Source organism: Rhipicephalus microplus, chromosome 6 (assembly GCF_043290135.1).
Source record: "Rhipicephalus microplus isolate Deutch F79 chromosome 6, USDA_Rmic, whole genome shotgun sequence".
Lineage (NCBI taxonomy): Eukaryota > Metazoa > Arthropoda > Arachnida > Ixodida > Ixodidae > Rhipicephalus > Rhipicephalus microplus.
The window spans coordinates 32,426,312-32,443,435 of NC_134705.1; the positions used below are offsets into that span (position 1 = coordinate 32,426,312).

Sequence of the window (17,124 nt, forward strand, 5' to 3'; positions counted from 1 at the left end):
AACTACTTTTCCTAGGTGCAGCTGTCGTCTGTTTTCTGTTTTATTTTACTACCCAATCAATTGTGCCATGCACGACATGCCCAACAGCAACCATGTGCACAGCCGGGAGGCCCCCACGACACGCGTAATTTAGAAGCGGGCCAGGAATTCGCATTGCACGCGCTTGCACAGCCTACCGCAATACGGGGCACCCCTATTTTTACGACGAAATGTTGACAGGGCGCGGAGTAGTTAAAGGCTTAGAACTTCCTAAAATGCCCGCTGACCAGCCTCTGCCACAATACGCGTCCTTCTACGACGAATTGTTTACGGGACCCCGAGCAGTTAAAGGCTTAGGACTTCCTGAAAAGCTCTTTTTTGCCCCACACCGAACCGCCAGTGCCAGGAGGGACCGTCTGATCGGGAGGAATGCGCTAGTGAACGGAAACATACTCAGACCGCTGACATCAGAAAGGTGAAGGGGAGAGGGGGGAGAGAGATGAGGGGGGGAGTGGAGGGAAAAGTGGAAGGGGGGCACCCAGGGGCGGTCACCGTATATTATTTTTCTCTTTTTTCTTTTTTTTCTTTCCTTTTCTTTTCTTTTTTTTTCTTTTCTTTTTTTTCCCTCTTACCTTGCCCTCTGATTTGAGATTGTATAAAGCTGAGCACCGACAAACTGTATCTTTATTCCTGATGAAGGCCAGACTCTAGGACGAAACGTCGAAATAAACCACGTTGTGACCGCTCACGGAGGATCTACTAGACTATATGCAACGCTACGGCCACTCAACCACCATGCCTGCCTATATATATATTACAGTTGGTAATTTTTTCATCCACTTTTCTTTCTTCTTATTTATATTCCATTGATTTTAATAACTTCCCCTGTACATTCCTTGGCATTACTGTCTGTTATATCTCATTAATATTGTGTTAAAAACACGCAAAAACGAGCCCTTAGGTATACGCTTCTTTCCCTTATTTCATTTGAACGAGGGTCTCGTACTGGCAGACTTGGTGTGTTTAGGTTGTATAAGAGGGACAATTAATCAGCTGCCCGCTCATAATAAGTTCACGTGCTACGTGACGCCAAACATGCGCATAAGAGTGTTTTCACACTCGTTGTTTGGCTTATAGATGGCGCTGACTGTCGCTCCTACTTCTAAATTCACAGATAAACCCAAAAAAGTGGATGGAGGGAGGGCCGCTGTGATAGCTCAGTGGTTAGAGCATCGAACGCGTAATTGGAAGGTCGTAGGTTCGTTTCCTGCTCACAGTTGGTAATTTTTTCATCCACTTTTCTTTCTTCTAATTTATATTCCATTGATTTTAATAACTTCCCCTGTACATTCCTTGGCATTACTGTCTGTTATATCTCATTAATATTGTGTTAAAAACACGCAAAAACGAGCCCTTAGGTATACGCTTCTTTCCCTTATATATATATATATATATATATATATATATATATATATATATATATATATATATATATATATATACATATATATATATAAATATATATATATGTATATATATATATATATATATATATATATAGAGAGAGAGAGAGAGAGAGAGAAGACTGCGGACGCTGCCGACGGACGATATATATATATATATATATATATATATATATATATATATATATATATATATATACTGGTTTTTTTTCCTCTGTACGAGCAAGAATAACCGCCAGAATCTTGTCGCTGCACTGAAGACAAGTATTTTTCTTATTACAATTGTTTTGGTTGAATTTACGAAAGAAAAGCATAGCAACTGCTGAAATTTGCTGATATTTGTCTCTGTATCAATTCGTCTGCGGCAGTATAACACTTTTTTCAGTAGGATCCCTTTTGTGTCGGTGCCAAATACTTTTATTTGAATAATATAGATGCATTAAATCACTTTTATTTCTATACACATGTATAGGTAAAATACTGGCTAATTATTGTCGTTAAATCATATTTTCCTCCTATCGTGACACATTGTTTTCGTATTTTATCGCGTATAGATATGATATTTATGAGTTGTACAACTGAAGCGCACCTACACTGAGTGCACTGGTTGGTCACTGAAGTAAAATCATAATTTTGCCGGGTTATTGTAAAAGGCTTTGAGTAGGCGAACCACATTTATCCCCACGCCATTTACACAAAAAGTGCCTAAGTAGTGATCATGTCCTTCTTCGTCATGTGGTCATGTTTTGATAGTGCAATGGGAATTTCAGTATCGTGTGCTCTTGACTGCATCCAAATAAAAGGATCGCACGTGCAGCAGAATGGCGTGTTTTTGAAGAAAACTAAGTATTCATCGAGACTGACTACTCAAAAAAGAAAAATCGCGAATAGTGACTACTATGTAACGCGCAGGAATTCATACAAGGTGCACCAAACTTTGAACACTTCTTCTGGACAAGCAATAGATTTTGACGTTCGTTTTTACATCGCACAACGTATCCACGTAATGCCGTAAAACTCAGAGTGCGAAAGGGTGACCACATGTTACCAAAATGCGCAATAAACTTGTGGTCGTCGCATAACGGGGGACGTTCAGTCTGGATGTAGTCTAGACATGTGCCGATTCGCCTGGTGCGCGACCAAAGGCGGCACTGCGAACGGCGCTTGTATGACGTCCCTATGCGGATTTGTGTGGTTTTGTTGTGAGGCTTGGCCGTGGGCCTGGCACAGTATTGAAACTACCACGCGTTGTAAAGCTTGACAAAGAAACTGTTCTGTTGGTTACCTGGTGTGTGGTGGCTACCGAGGCTGTTATAAAACCGTGGGTGTCCGCTTTTATTTCATTTTGAAAGCACAGCGTTTCGTTTTATACAACTGCGTGCGGCCGCTTGTTTCCGCTGCGAGTTCTGCGCAATGATGAGGTACTACTCTGTGCCTCAGTGCACTTCGTGCGCTAGTGAACAGGGTGTTAGCCTTCACAGCTATTTGATGGACCCGAAGCTAAAGAACAAGTGGATATTGAAGCTCAGAAGAGGAAAATGCCCCACGCCTCCATCGACAGTGTGCAGCAAGCACTTCGCTGACAGTGACTTTTGCTACCCACCGTACGCCCCGCTCTTTGGTAAGCTTGTAACCTTGTTTGAGCGCCTCCCATAAGCCATTTATTGCACGCAGACTACAGGATTAGAGGACTTACACCAGATGTGGTGCTGTCACAAAATCTACCGAGGCGGCCCCTAGATAAGGACCCGAAGACACGGCCTTCGAATCGCCTCACAGGTAAGTGCGCCTCGTGAACGCAGCTGAGCGGCGTAGAATGTCTGAAACTATGACTGTATTTGGATGATGCACTTACTGTATATATGTTATTTAGAAAGGGAAGCGCACGCCTGCTTTCAAATTCATAAGCTAAACCGGCTGCCGCTGTTCAGTGCACGTTCTCTAAACATTTTCACGTGAGTGCAGTTTCAAAAAGCGGAGCTCCTTGAGTTTTTCGTTATGCCACGTGCGTGAACAGAAACCAGCTTGCCTTTGCCACAGTGGAGCCTGAGCGTGGTATAAAAAATCAATAATAACTTTTTATGTTATCAGGTACACAACGACAGCTGTGTGTGGTATAATTTATTATGAAGTATTTTGTGATATCGTTCTCATTGAACCAAAACATTACTAGTACAAACTGCAGAAACATCTCCTAGAAAAACTAGGAGGCGTTAACTGCCGTCATAATTTGCATCGGTCACGGGGTGCAACGAAGCGGCTTTTACCTCCTCCCCCGGCCACACCAGCCCCTGCCCCAACCCCCCGCCCCTCCTGCTGCGATACAACACGGGCTTGTGTCTCAAAGACGAAACCCATGACTGCAATGAGCACAAATATCTTAAACTTGGTAATTTCATGCGACCTTGCATTTCTAGATGCCATTTATTAGCAATCAAAGCAGTAATATACAGCTGCCAAAGCAGCACGCTGTGTTCGGAGAAACTGAATTATCATTATTGATTATGTCAAATCTTTTTCAGCCCTGTCAGCCAGTAACAGTGAAGCGATGTCTACGAAAATGCTAGAAGAGAGCGAACCATGCAGTAAGTATGCAGTATAATTTTTTATCCTTGGCATGGCGTTGCAACAAGCTGTAGCTGCTGAACGCATCGAGTGGAACGTTCACATTACTGTAGCTATGACTTGCCAGAGAAGCATTACCCAAATGCATTTTAGAATGCCACAGTAAATATAAAAGGATGCAGAGATAACCTTTTGCCCATTTGCTTGTTTTGGGAAACAACTCATTTCCCAAGCTCCAGGCGCTCTTTTTGCAGCAGAGTAGTGTTTAGTTTTCAGGTTGTTCCTGATTTGGTTGCTAGTAGAAAGCAATTCTTGGCATGTGCAGCCACGACGTGTGACAACTGAGCTTGCTTGCTTTGAAGTCTTATTTATTTTCATACTAGCCTCTACAAGTGAACATCAAGCAAGCATGCCATTTGAAGTTCCTGACACAACGCACAATAATGAATCTGTTGAAGCGGGTAAGTTTCGTGCTTTCAAATATGCTCTGTGCCTTCATATGCAATTATTGTTTAGAAAAGCACTGTGTCTGCTTTATTTGTGTTTCTTCACAGGTGTTTCTACGGAGCTGCAGCACTTGAATGACGTACCAGTCCAGGTGAACACACTGGATCTTTGTATCACCGACAGGCAACAGTTAATCACGATTAGCAAAGTAGAAAATGAGAAGGCTCTCGCAGTGATGAGTGGAATAGGTTGCTTTGAGCTATCCTGCAACATCTGTGAAGTATTTACTACTGAAGCTCGTCTGTCACGAAACGCTAGACACTTCTGCATTTCTAATGAGGATGCTGTTCTCTTGTGCTTCATGCAACTCTCCCATGACACATCATTCAGCCTGCTAGCAGCGCTTGTAGCAGTTCACCGAATGACAGCGGCAAATATATTTCAGGAAGCTATTATGATATTGGCCGGTATTTTCTAACATGAGATATTTCTGTCAAGCAAAGATGCTGTCACAGCATGCATGTTCGTGTATTTTGAAGAATACCCCGACACAGGTATGGTGCTTGATTGCACGGAGATGCCGTGTGAAAGACCAAAGGATCTGAAGTCCAGAATTCTAACATACAGCCATTACAAGCGCAGATACACATTGAAATTGCTGGTGAGACCCCAGGTTGTTTTATCAGTTATGTCAGTGCAACGTATGGTGTCAAAGCTTCATATTCATTTATAACCAATGACACAGTACTACTTAATACTTGCATTCCAGCTATTGATGCAGTTATGGTTGCTAAGGGATTCCTTATTCAAGAACTCTGCAAAGAGAAAAACATCAAACTTATCAGGCCACCATTTCTGAAAAATCCTCAGCTGACTACAGAAGAAACAGTCACGAACCAGGCATTTGCAAGGGCCAGGGTCCATGTAAAGCGAGCAATACAGCGCATGAAGCTCTTCGAATTTCTTCCAAAGACACCTAGATCTGGACTTGTTGCCATATATTGATGGCATCGTCACAGTTAATGTGGGCACAGTTAATTTGTCAAAACCTATATTCAGTAAAAAACGATTTCTTCGAAATGACACGAATGCTCTGCAGTAACACCCAGTGGCAGTTGCTCAACTCCTCCCTTCTTCTGTTTCATTACCGAGGTCAGTTGTTTACTAGCACGGGACCAGCACACGCATGATTTAGAGCGGCTAGTGCCTTAGGTTCATTGCACAGACATGCCAAAATTTGTAACCGCATCTAGTAATACGCCATATGTGTCAGTAATGAAGTTACAGTAATAGGATGGTTTCTGTTATTGTAATACAATAATAAATAACATTTCTGGGCTGGTAATTCAGTAATATAATGAATTACTTCACGCAAGTAATGTCAAGAAAGCTATTCATAACTATTCACATTACTTTTGAATAAAATATAGCAGCTTTGTTCCTCTCAAGACATAAAAAATTTACCAGGGATGGGAAGGGAGAACAACAAAGGCAAGTTCATCTGAGTGCCAAGCGAGAGGATAGGGAAGACTAGCCACATAGCTCCTTAATAATAATAAATGTTGGGGCTTTACGTCTCAAAATTATGATGTAATTATGAAGGACACCACAGTGGAAAGCTCCGGAAATTTCGATTAAGGGGCTTTTTTTCAACGTGCTCCTGAATCTAAGTACATGAGCCTCTAGCACGTTTGCCTCCATCGAAAATGAGGCTGCCGCAGTCAGATGTGGCTATCGCTTCCATTGAAATGCAGCCGCTGTGGCAGGGATTTCATAGCATGACCTACAGGCATGCACCATAACCACTACACATCACCACGGTGGGGGAAACATGCAACTTTATTGGCTCTGAACGATGCGTCATGGTAGATTGCTAAAAAATTTTGATGTCATTAGTGTCAGGCAACTGTATTTTACCTTGGAACCAATTTAATTTTTCAAAATAATTTGCCATCTTTGTTAATGGTTTGTAGTAGCAAGTTGTCAGTTGTGGTGTCCCCTTGACCTATTATTCACTGTTATTAGCAGCTGAGATTGAATTAATAGACAAGCAGGAGAACAGCAAACCGAAGTCACTGCACATATGCATATATGGCAACCAAAATAAATTCCGGGATTTTAACGTGGGAGCATTAAGGCACTCATTTTGCTTGATAAAATAATGATCGGCATGGCAGGCACATTGTAGTGGCAGATTGTGAAGTAGCTTGGTCATTTGAACTCTTTACTATGCTTCCAAGCAATAGCACACAAGTGCTTGTACATTCACTGCCACTGTTTGTAGATGCCTGCTGAAGCTGGGATGATCACATAAGCGAAGCAGCAACATATAAACACTAAGCACAGTCAAGTCAATGATAGATAACAAGGCAAAGTCTGTGTGAAAGTGGAGGCAAAGTCTACATGTATATAGACAACAACACATTCTGAAGCTAGGTGAAAGCAGAATTGAAGCTAGGTGAAAGCAGAATTGAAAAAATGCAGAAAAGATACATTTTATGTAGAGTGATAGTTTGTAAAGAACTACATGTAGCTGTTTGATGTTGCGACACTAGTTAGTGTAAATTGTTTAGAGAGTCGGCGCAATGTTTTTTGGGCAAGGCAACAGGCCCTCACTATCTGTGTTTGTGAAGCGAGAAGTGAACAAATTGCTGTTGTACAAACCAATGAACACACATGTAATTTTTATTCCAATGACCTCTCATACATCATATAAAATGGTACACTTCATTTCTCAATGTCTGGAAGTTTCTGGCTCAGGAATGGGAGCCAGAAGCAGTTGGCTGTGCATTACAGTAGGGGTCAAGCACTCACGTCTGATCATATTGTAACGCGGACTGAAAGAGCGAGGAAGCAGAAGAGATCGGACGCTCTCGAGCGATGGTGATTCGGCAGTGACGGTAGAGCGCTGACATTTTTCAGTGTAAATAAACCCATCACATCCGTAACAGATTTGGTGGAGCGGTGCTGGGTAACTTGCCATTCTGGACTCACAGCAGAAGTTCTTCGAAGAAGCAGACGCTTAGCTGGCCTACCCCCGGGCAACATCAGCATGAACGAAGACACAGCAATTCCATTGACGCACTACGCTGCTGCATCCAGCAGTGCCACCGACACAGCACAAGGTAGCCGTCGACTTCGACAACCGGACTACTGGGCACCTCAGCCACGAATATTGTCAGTTAAAACTGACGAAGTAGCGCAATTTTCACGGGGACGAAGAGCACAAGAACACATGACACTCGCTACACTCGCAACTAATTTTATTTCAGAAGCAGCACATCATATATAACCCATAACCCTAGCGACACAGAAAAGAACTACGAACATTGAATCATTGCCAACAGAAGCTTTTGCGCAGACTCAAGCGATAGTACACGGCAGTTACGCTTACACTTTAAGATGACTTAACTAAAAACAGCCCTGGGTAACATCAAATAAAAAAAACAAAAAAATTTGCGGGAATTCACACGTGTTTGAAACAAAATTTTGAAACGACAAAAAAGGAGAGTATGACACATGCAAACACTGATCTCAATTAAGTCCTTCGAGGTAGCTGGCTTCTCGGTCACTTAACGAAACTGATGACTGACTAATGCATCCTTCTTTTCTTTTTTTAATGTGGAAGGCTTCGACAATTTCTCTGGTTAGTTGGTTTCCATGACGGAAGACTACGGTCGTGTCACTGAACAGTGGTGAGCAGCCACACTGGGAACAGTGTCTCTTTATGTGAGAATGAATGTCAGTTCTTAATGATCGCTTGTGTTCTAAAAGTCGGGTGTTCAAACATCGACCCGTCTGGCCGATGTATACCTTTCCACACGTTAGCGGCAAGCAATACACGACTGATAGGCTACACTTAACAAACTTTGTTGTGTGATTTACCGTACAACTACCAGCATTAGTGTTTACTGCTATGGAAACTTTACGGTCTAGTTTGGAACACATTTTACTAAGCTTGTTGGGTGCCGAAAAAAGTAGTTCTAGGCCATAGCGATTACCTACGTTTTTTAAATTATGGGCAATCTTGTGCGCATATGGAACTGACACTATGTTCTTCTTGTTTTCAATTCTTGTCATTTTTTATGAAAGTTGTTGCGTACGTGACTAATCAGCTTGTTAGCCGATCTACACAACACGTGTTTTTCGTACCCAGCATTTTTTAGCCTGATAATTTGTTGGTTGAAGCTTTCGCTAATCTTTTCTGGACATGACTTTGTTAAGGCTGCTCTCAAACATGAAAAGGCTATGCCACTCTTTACAACTTTAGAATGTGCCGATCGGTAGCTAAGCCTGTTTCGCTAGGGTTATGGGTTATATATGATGTGCTGCTTCTGAAATAAAATTAGTTGCGAGTGTAGCGAGTGTCGTGTGTTCTTGTCCTCTTCGTCCCCGTGAAAATTGCGCTACTACACCATATGGCTAAATGATGTCTCACCAACTAGCCCAGCTCTCAACCCTACAAAACTGACGAAGATTTGGACGCTTTGCTAAAACACTTCGATAGAGTGAGCCGCTACTACGAATGGGGCGCGCCGGCGAAGCTCGTGAATGAAGTATTCTTCCTTGCCGGGACAGCCTTGCTTTAGTTTGAGAACCATGAACATGTCCTCCCCACTTGCGATATATTTGTTGAGGAACTGAAAGCCTGCTTTGGGGACACGAGTTCTATGAAAAATAAAGTTGAGGAAACGCTGTCACGTAGGGCTCAGTTGCCTGACGAAACGTGCACAACCTACATTTAAGAAATATTGAAGCTTTGCGGGATTGTCAACGCAAATATGTCTGGCGAAGACAAAGTCGGTCATTTGTTAAAAGGCATCGCCGAGGACGTGTACAATTTTTTGATAACGAAAGAAAACTTGAACACTACTTCTATTTTCAGGCAGTAGTGTCGCGCATTCGAGGCATTGAAGACTCGGAGAATTTTACCCAAGTTCGGGCGCTTGGCCAATGCTCCCACTGTTGCAAGTATGGACGTTGCCACCTGCGAAGGCATTCCCTTCTTCGTACGTCGGGTAGTTCAAGAAAAGCTCATACGACTTCAAGCAGGTGACGTTCACCACTAATGCTCGTTCGCCGCGTGCCCCGAACCACCTCCCTACTGGATACGAGAGCGCCACGTCGAAAACCGACCATGCACAGGAACTGCAGATTTTACCCCGCGGCTTCCATTTTCCCCGACAGGGTCACGGCCACCACCGAATGTCATCATCTCGACGTGCCGCTGTGGACCTCCGACCGTCGTCAACCAGGCTTTTACCAGACGATTACTATGCGTCATCGCAAAATGTTCCTGCAAGGCACGACCCGTCTCCGCGTACTTCTGCCACCTCTGCTCCTGCTTATCTAAGGCGACAAGTCCCCGTTTGCTACACATGCGGTCTCCCAGGGCATATTTCGCGCTTCTGTCCCAGACGACCACCTGCACCGCCACGGTTTTCGACGTATCCGGCTCGTATGTACGAAACGCCTGTGCCGCCTAGTTTTTTGACGTACCCGCCTCGTATGCACGAAACCTGGACCTCTCACCCGGCCAACTACCGTCCCTTACAGCAATGGCCTAACGAATTTCGCACCGAGTCCCCCGCCTCCGAGCGAAGCCTGACGCCGCCTCCGACACGGTCCCGCCGCTCGCCGTCTCCGCGTCGTCGGTCACCTTCCCCACATCAACTGGGAAACTAACTGGTGCGACCGATGGAGGTGCGATCCCGGGACGGTCTGTTTCGTCAATTCCTCCTTCTGCTGTGATGTTGATGAACAAAGTGCGTGTGTGTATAGACGGTGTAGTTACTCTTGCTCTTGTAGACACTGGTGCTGCTGTTTCGGTTATGAGTCTTCGTTTCAAACATCGTTTCTTGGGTCACAAAGTTATGTTCGCGTGGAATCGTAAAGAAACTTTTCGTGGAGTTGGAGGCGAAGCGTTATGGCCTGTTGGTATTTGTTCAGTTGTGCCCACGATTGGTGGACTAAATTTCCGAGTTGAATTCGCTGTACTGGCTCACGCAACTCATAACGTTATTTTAGGGATGGACCTTCTTCATGAATGCGGTGCTACGCTTGACTGTGGACCTGGAGAGATTTTTCTACAAAGTACGTTGCCCGCTGCAATAGTTGACGATTTTCGGACTCTGCCCATCGATGCGCTTTCGTTGTCTGAAGATGTGACGATCTCTGGTTGGACTGCAGTCTTTGTACCCGTATGCTGTTCTCATGTCCGCTCAGGACCCTGCACTGGACTTGTGGAGCCTGATCATGCAAACGCCATCAAGGAAAATGTGCTGGTCCCACGGTCTGTCCTTACAGCCATCGGCGGACATGCTTGTTTGTGGGCACTTAACGCAGCCTCAGATCCTGTTGTTCTACCAGATGGATTCAAACTGGGAACGTTCGAGGAGCAGGCCACAATTGACGTCAGAATGGTCCCAGAGTCTCCAGCCATTAGTCAGACTGCACCCAACTACTCAGCCGAGATGAAACGTATGATAATTAAGTCGTTGCCTTTTTCTGAACAGAATGTCCTCTAGGAGCTGCTTACACGCTACGCAGGAGTCTTTGATTTCGCTCAAAACAAGCGTTGTTCCATGTTGACCGAATCCCGTATGCACCACCGCATCAACACGGGAGGTGCTACACCGATACGCCAGAAACCATATCGCTTATCCCCGTCAGAGAGGCATGTGATCGGCGATCAGGACAACGAGATGCTGCAGAAAGGTGTTATTCAAGAGTCAAGCAGTGCCTGGGCAGCTCCTGTTATATCGGTAAAAAAGAAAGACAACTCTGCGATTTTGTGTAGACTACCGCTGTCTCAACGCCGTCACAAATAAAGACGTGTATCCGCTACCACGCATCGGCGATGCTGTTGATTGTCTGAACTCGGCCGCATACTTTTCGTCCATCGACCTAAGGTCTGGATACTGGCAAATACCAATGCATCCGTATGAGAAAGAGAAGACTGCTTTTGTCATGCCTGATGGGTTATTTGAATTCAACGTTATGCTGTTTGGCTTATGCAATACCCCAGCTACCTTCGAGCGATTCATGGACTCCATCTTTCGCGGTCTCAAATGGGAGATACGTATGTGTTATCTTGATGATGTAATTATTTTTGGCAAGACATTCCGCGAGCACAACCATCGGCTTAGCGTTGTTCTAGATTGCTTCAAACAAGCTGGTCTTGTTTTAAACGCAAAAAAGTGTCATTTCGGTGAGCGTCAAGCCCTTGTGCTTGGATATCTAGTTGACAGGGACGGTATACGGCCAGACCCGCAAAAAATCAGTGCTGTCCGAGATTTCAAGCAACCCACGTCTGTGAAGGATCTCCGTAGCTTCGTGGGCCTGTGTTCTTATTTTCGTTGGTTTATCAAAGACTTCGCCCGGCTTGCTCATCCCCTGACAGAGTTGCTCCGCAAAAACGCCCCATTCCGATGGACCGTTGAGTGTGAGGCTGCTTTCGAGCAGCTGAAGTATTTGCTTACTGCCGGGCCCCTTTTGCGCCATTTCGACCCGGAGGCCCTCACGGAACTGCATACAGATGCTAGTGGTGTCGGTGTTGGTGCCGTGCTGGTTCAGTATCACAACAGCCACCAGCACGTCGTGGCGTATGCAAGTCGTACTTGACTAAGGCGGAGAGGAATTATACGGTTACCGAACTGGACTGTCTTGCAGTTGTTTTCGCCGTCCAAAAGTTCAGACCTTATTTGTACGGCCGGCAGTTTAAGATTGTCACAGATTATAATTCTCTTTGTTGGCTTGTCGGACTACGCGACCCAACTGGTCGGTTGGCTTGTTGGGCCTTACGGCTTCAAGAATATAACTTTTCTGTGACCTACAAGAGCGGTCATGTTACGCAGATGCCGACTGCTTATCTCGTCTTCCATCTCCAACTTTGCATGCTGATGATGATGATTTTGACAACTACCTGGCCGCAATCTCATCCAACTTCCCAAATTTGGACGTCTTCCGTCCCGAGCAACAGCGTGACCCTTCGCTGAAACCAATGATTGATGTGGCTCGTAGCTCTAAACGCGCCACGCCATTCGTGATTCATGACGCCCTACTATATCGCAAGAATTACTCCAGCCATGGTTCTACACTACTCCTCGTCGTGCCAGAATGCCTGCGTCTTGCGGTATTCCAAGCCATGCACGATGACATCACGTCTGGGCACCTTGGCTTTGCCCGAACGCTTCACCGTATCCGACAACGTTTTTACTGGCCTCGACTCTGGAAGACCACCAAGCACTACGTCGCAAGTTGTGATGTCTGCCAACGCTACAAACAACCTACCACACCATTGGCCGGCACACTGCAGCCGGTTAAGCCACCGACATCACCATTCGAAAAAGTTGACATAGATTTACTGGGCCCTTTCCCCAAGTCTACCACCGGCCACCGCTAGGTTATTGTGTGCGTAGATTACTTGACGCGGTATACTGAAACGATGGCGGTTGCTGCAGCGACATCATCTGATGTGCCATGCTTTCTTCTGCACTCGATCATACTCCGTCACGGGGCCCCTCGTATGGTGATAAGTGATCGCGGCCAGCGGTTTACCGTTGACGTTGTCGAAGAGTTGCTACGGCTTTGTGGGTGTCAGTATCGCCATTCCACGCCATACCACCCTCAGACCAACGGCCTCACTGAGCGCACCAACCGTACCATCATTAACATGCTTTCAATGTACGCCGCAGCAGAATACAAAACTGGGATACCGCATTAACCTTTTGTTACATACCCCTTTAATACCGCGAAACAGGAAGTCACAGGTTATACGCCTTTTTTTCTTCTCTATGCTCGTCATCCCCAAACTTTCCTTGACACCATACTTCCTTTTTCGGTGAACGAAAGCGCCAGTGTCGCGCCGAAGAAGCTCGTCGACTTGCTCGGCTCCGAACTATTTCCGCCCACGCTCGCGCGAAAGACCGTTACGACGCAAAACACTCGCCCGTGACTTCCGCTACAGGTGATTTGGTCTGGCTGTGGACGCCTATTCGAAAGAAGGGACTTTGGCAGAAGTTTGTTTCTAAGTACACAGGACCATTCGTCATTACTCAGTGCCTAAGCGACCTCACTTAGGCTGTTGCGAAAGTGACAGCTCAGAACCGGCGTTCGCGCAAGACGCAAATTGTGTACATTGCCCGATTGAAGCCTACAACAGCCGATCGCTTCTATTCGCTCGGTGAGCTTCGTCTGGCCCGGAGGAAAATGTAACGCGGACTGAAAGAGCTAGGAAAAAGAAGAGATCGGACGCTCTCGAGCGATGGTGATTTGGCAGTGACGGTAGAGCGCTGACATTATTCAGTGTAAATAAACCCATCACATCCGAAACAATATTAAACAAGGGAAAAACCATAAATGGGCATTTTGACTAGTTTGCATGATCATCTTCAAGAACTTTCCTCAACACAATACTAACAGAGCAGAACACGTTTACTGCTGCGATGCCGGCATCAAACATGGTTGCAGGTATTTCTTTGATGCCCTTTGATTGACATTTTTGCAGCTTGCACCACATACCTTCCCATTAGAAACATTGAAGTTTGGAACACATAATATGAACAATAAACATATTCTGATATGCTAAAAGTTCTCAAATACCAGGTGTCTGCGAACATGCATTGCACAATCAAGGGTGTTCTTAGTACTAGATACAAGTTACAGTTCCAGCATGAATTTCTACAATCAGAGATCGGCAAAAAAGTAGAGCTCACTCGGACTCGCTCATAAAATATATTTTGTGCATTGGACTCGCTCAGACTCGCCGAAGCTTTCGTAAGTTGAACGCACTTGAACTCACATTTTTGAAAATTTTCTTCTACCGAACTCACTTGGACTCAAACTCACCTAAACATTACTTACCAAGACTCGCTCCAACTCGGACTCGCGGCTCGGTCAGAGTCTGAGTGTGTCCGGGTGAGTTGACTCGTTCATTCACAGACCTATGCCTGCAATGGAAGATGTCCCTTGCTACATTATTAGAAGACACTGCCTATTAACTTTCTCTGAGCCTTAGTACACCACAGGTAAATATCACAGGCTACGATCATTACGTCCCTAATTTTACCTTTAGCGAATTCTGCTCTTACAACCCATCTGCTGAACCCAGAAAAGTACAAGGTGTAGCTGAGCCAAGTTATGGTGGCAACACAACAAGTATGTCCTCAGTTTTTAAACACACAGCATAAACATTTTCACTAGCAGCACCGGCGTTTACATGAAAGGGCTTTGCAAAAGTAATCAGTTGTCAGCGTTTGTTTACCTTGCAGCTACTTAAACATCATGTTGCATCATACTGCATGCAGTGCAAAAATATAGGCTATGCACCTATGCCCAGAAAGCTTTTGCTATTTTTTGTGCCTCATTGCATCTTGACCAGCATACCTGCTAGTAAAAAAAATAGCTTCAGCTCTGGCTGCTAGTGCATGTTTTAGTTCTTATCACAACTTGTGCCTCTCCATTGTACAATACTCTTACTGTAACAAATGTAGAATAGGTGGGAGAACATATTGCCTGAAAAAAAAGTACATCGTTCAACTACATCTTAAAAGTACAGCTGCGAGAAAGGTACATTAAAAGTTATGTTCTCTGTGTCATTAACACAAACAAATATGTCAGTTGCATTGAAGCTTGTAGCTCCCATCTAAATCTATGCTTGACAGAAGTAGGGGCTTGTGTGCTTCATGTGCCTGGTGCCACCCTCACAGCACGTTTCATATTTAAAAAATTTCTCCATGCTTTTGAGGCATTTCACCGCCGGAAATCTCGGAGGGCAACAAGCACATGTTACAACACCATCAGGGCTTGCACCAATGAAAGGCTTGTGCTGGAGCACAAGAAGACCACAATTATGAATACGGAGACTATCGTGTTGGCGATTTTGTTCCAAATAGCAGGTCTTGGTGGTTGGCTCAAGGTAGATGCCTCTCTGCATGTCTGCTGTCATTACACATTTTTTCCGCAATAATTGTTTAAACAGCGGGCGAACATCATGAGGCCCCATTTTTGCCCGAATAGTCTGCACTCTTGTGTAAACATTGTAGGCCTTAGATGCTGTTATCATTCCAATGCGGTGCTCAAGCCAGAAATTGTTGGTGCTCTGCCCTCTCTTATCACGTTCTATTTTTTCAATCTCATCAGAGCTACGCAGTTGACAAAGGCTGCAGAAAACATCTTCTAGCGACACCTCTGTAGCTTAGTTCGCAAGCTCCTTAATAGCTGCCCTTAATGTCCTTGAGCCAGTTGCATCATGTCGTTGTTTTTCTTCTTGGAGGACCTTTTTAGCTGCCAAATAAGAAAATATAGTGCATGAAAAATAATTTTGAAAAAAGCAGGTGATTTCTTCACTTCTCATCAACAATGTGCTAATGAAGTGAAAATGCAAATAAAGGCTTCTTTGTAGCTGCTTGTAATATTATCGCTGAAAATACATTATCACATGAGTTGACTGATGGACAATTTGAGGCATGGTAAGCAAATTTCCAAAGCTCAGATAACAGGCATACTTAATATCACATCTGAAAGCATATTTTCAAGTGACTAGTGACTTACATACCACTATAAATGATACCGTCCAAGTCCAAATAATCTGTAGATAATTTAATTACTCAAGTCGTGTTGTCATAATATCAATGGTGAAAAGGATGTTTCACTGACACTGCTATACCGTGAATACTGCTACACTGGCTGACACTTTCTGAATGAGTTCTTAAGCGCATAAATCTGTAGGTTGACCTGCTACTGATGACTGAATGCAGGAACAGCGCACTCTAGAAGTAGTTACTTCGTAACTACAGAAGCAAAAAAAAAACACAAGGGCAGAAAAGAGCGCTGCTCACTGGGAGGAACAAATGAACGAGAAAAGGAGCCCATCATACTAGAAAGGAAGTTATCAAGCGTGGAAACTTGGGAAAGTTGGTAGGACATAACTGAATGCAGTTATGGCTCGTTTCATTTTTATACACGTTCATTTGAGTTTTCTTTTATCATCCCTACACTTCAATAAAAAAAGACAATAATTTTCATTATGTTTTTAAAGCTTCATTATCGGCTGGCTTCATAAAATTGTGACTAACCGAAAATGAGCTAAGTAGCTCTTTTTCTAATTCATGGCTTTATTTCGTGCTCTTTCTGGTTTCAGAAAGTTCTGGACTTACAAAGTGGTGCATAAAAATGTGGCATATAAGAGCTTCACAATTCGAAATAGTTCATATTTCATATGATATATACAGGCGTGAGGTGGCCTCCATGTTGAACACAAAGATTCACGAGATTTTGTTTCCCTTACATTTGTTATATAGACATGCAGGCAGACACACACACACACAAACACACACACACACAAACATACACGTGCATCAATTCATTCCTGAGAGAGATAAAAGCATATCCTCGTAAAACTTTTTATAGTCAGCCCTAGACTGTAACTAACAAGGATACCTTGCACGTTTCAGATAGTCTTTCAGCTATTTCCCACACCTAAGCAACCTGTCATCGCGTTTTCCTCTTCAGCACTCTACTAATAATGTAAATCAGTTGCAAATTCAATCTACGTATGTCATACTTCACTGATGCAACTCTCAAGAAAGACGTTCATATGACTGCGTATGCCTTTCTGAGCTTCATGCCAGCATCTTTCATAATTGCTTTCGACTGCTCATAGATGCGC

At 44.2% G+C, this 17,124-nt stretch overlaps 1 protein-coding gene and 1 pseudogene across 1 annotated transcript in view; both read left to right on the forward strand.

Moving 5' to 3' along the window:
- The window catches only part of LOC119167686 (chymotrypsinogen B), a 495,108-nt gene that overhangs the window by 203,482 nt on the left and 274,502 nt on the right, over nt 1–17,124 (forward strand). The window lies entirely within an intron of this gene.
- Nucleotides 4,816–5,556, forward strand: LOC142765118 (uncharacterized; annotated as a pseudogene).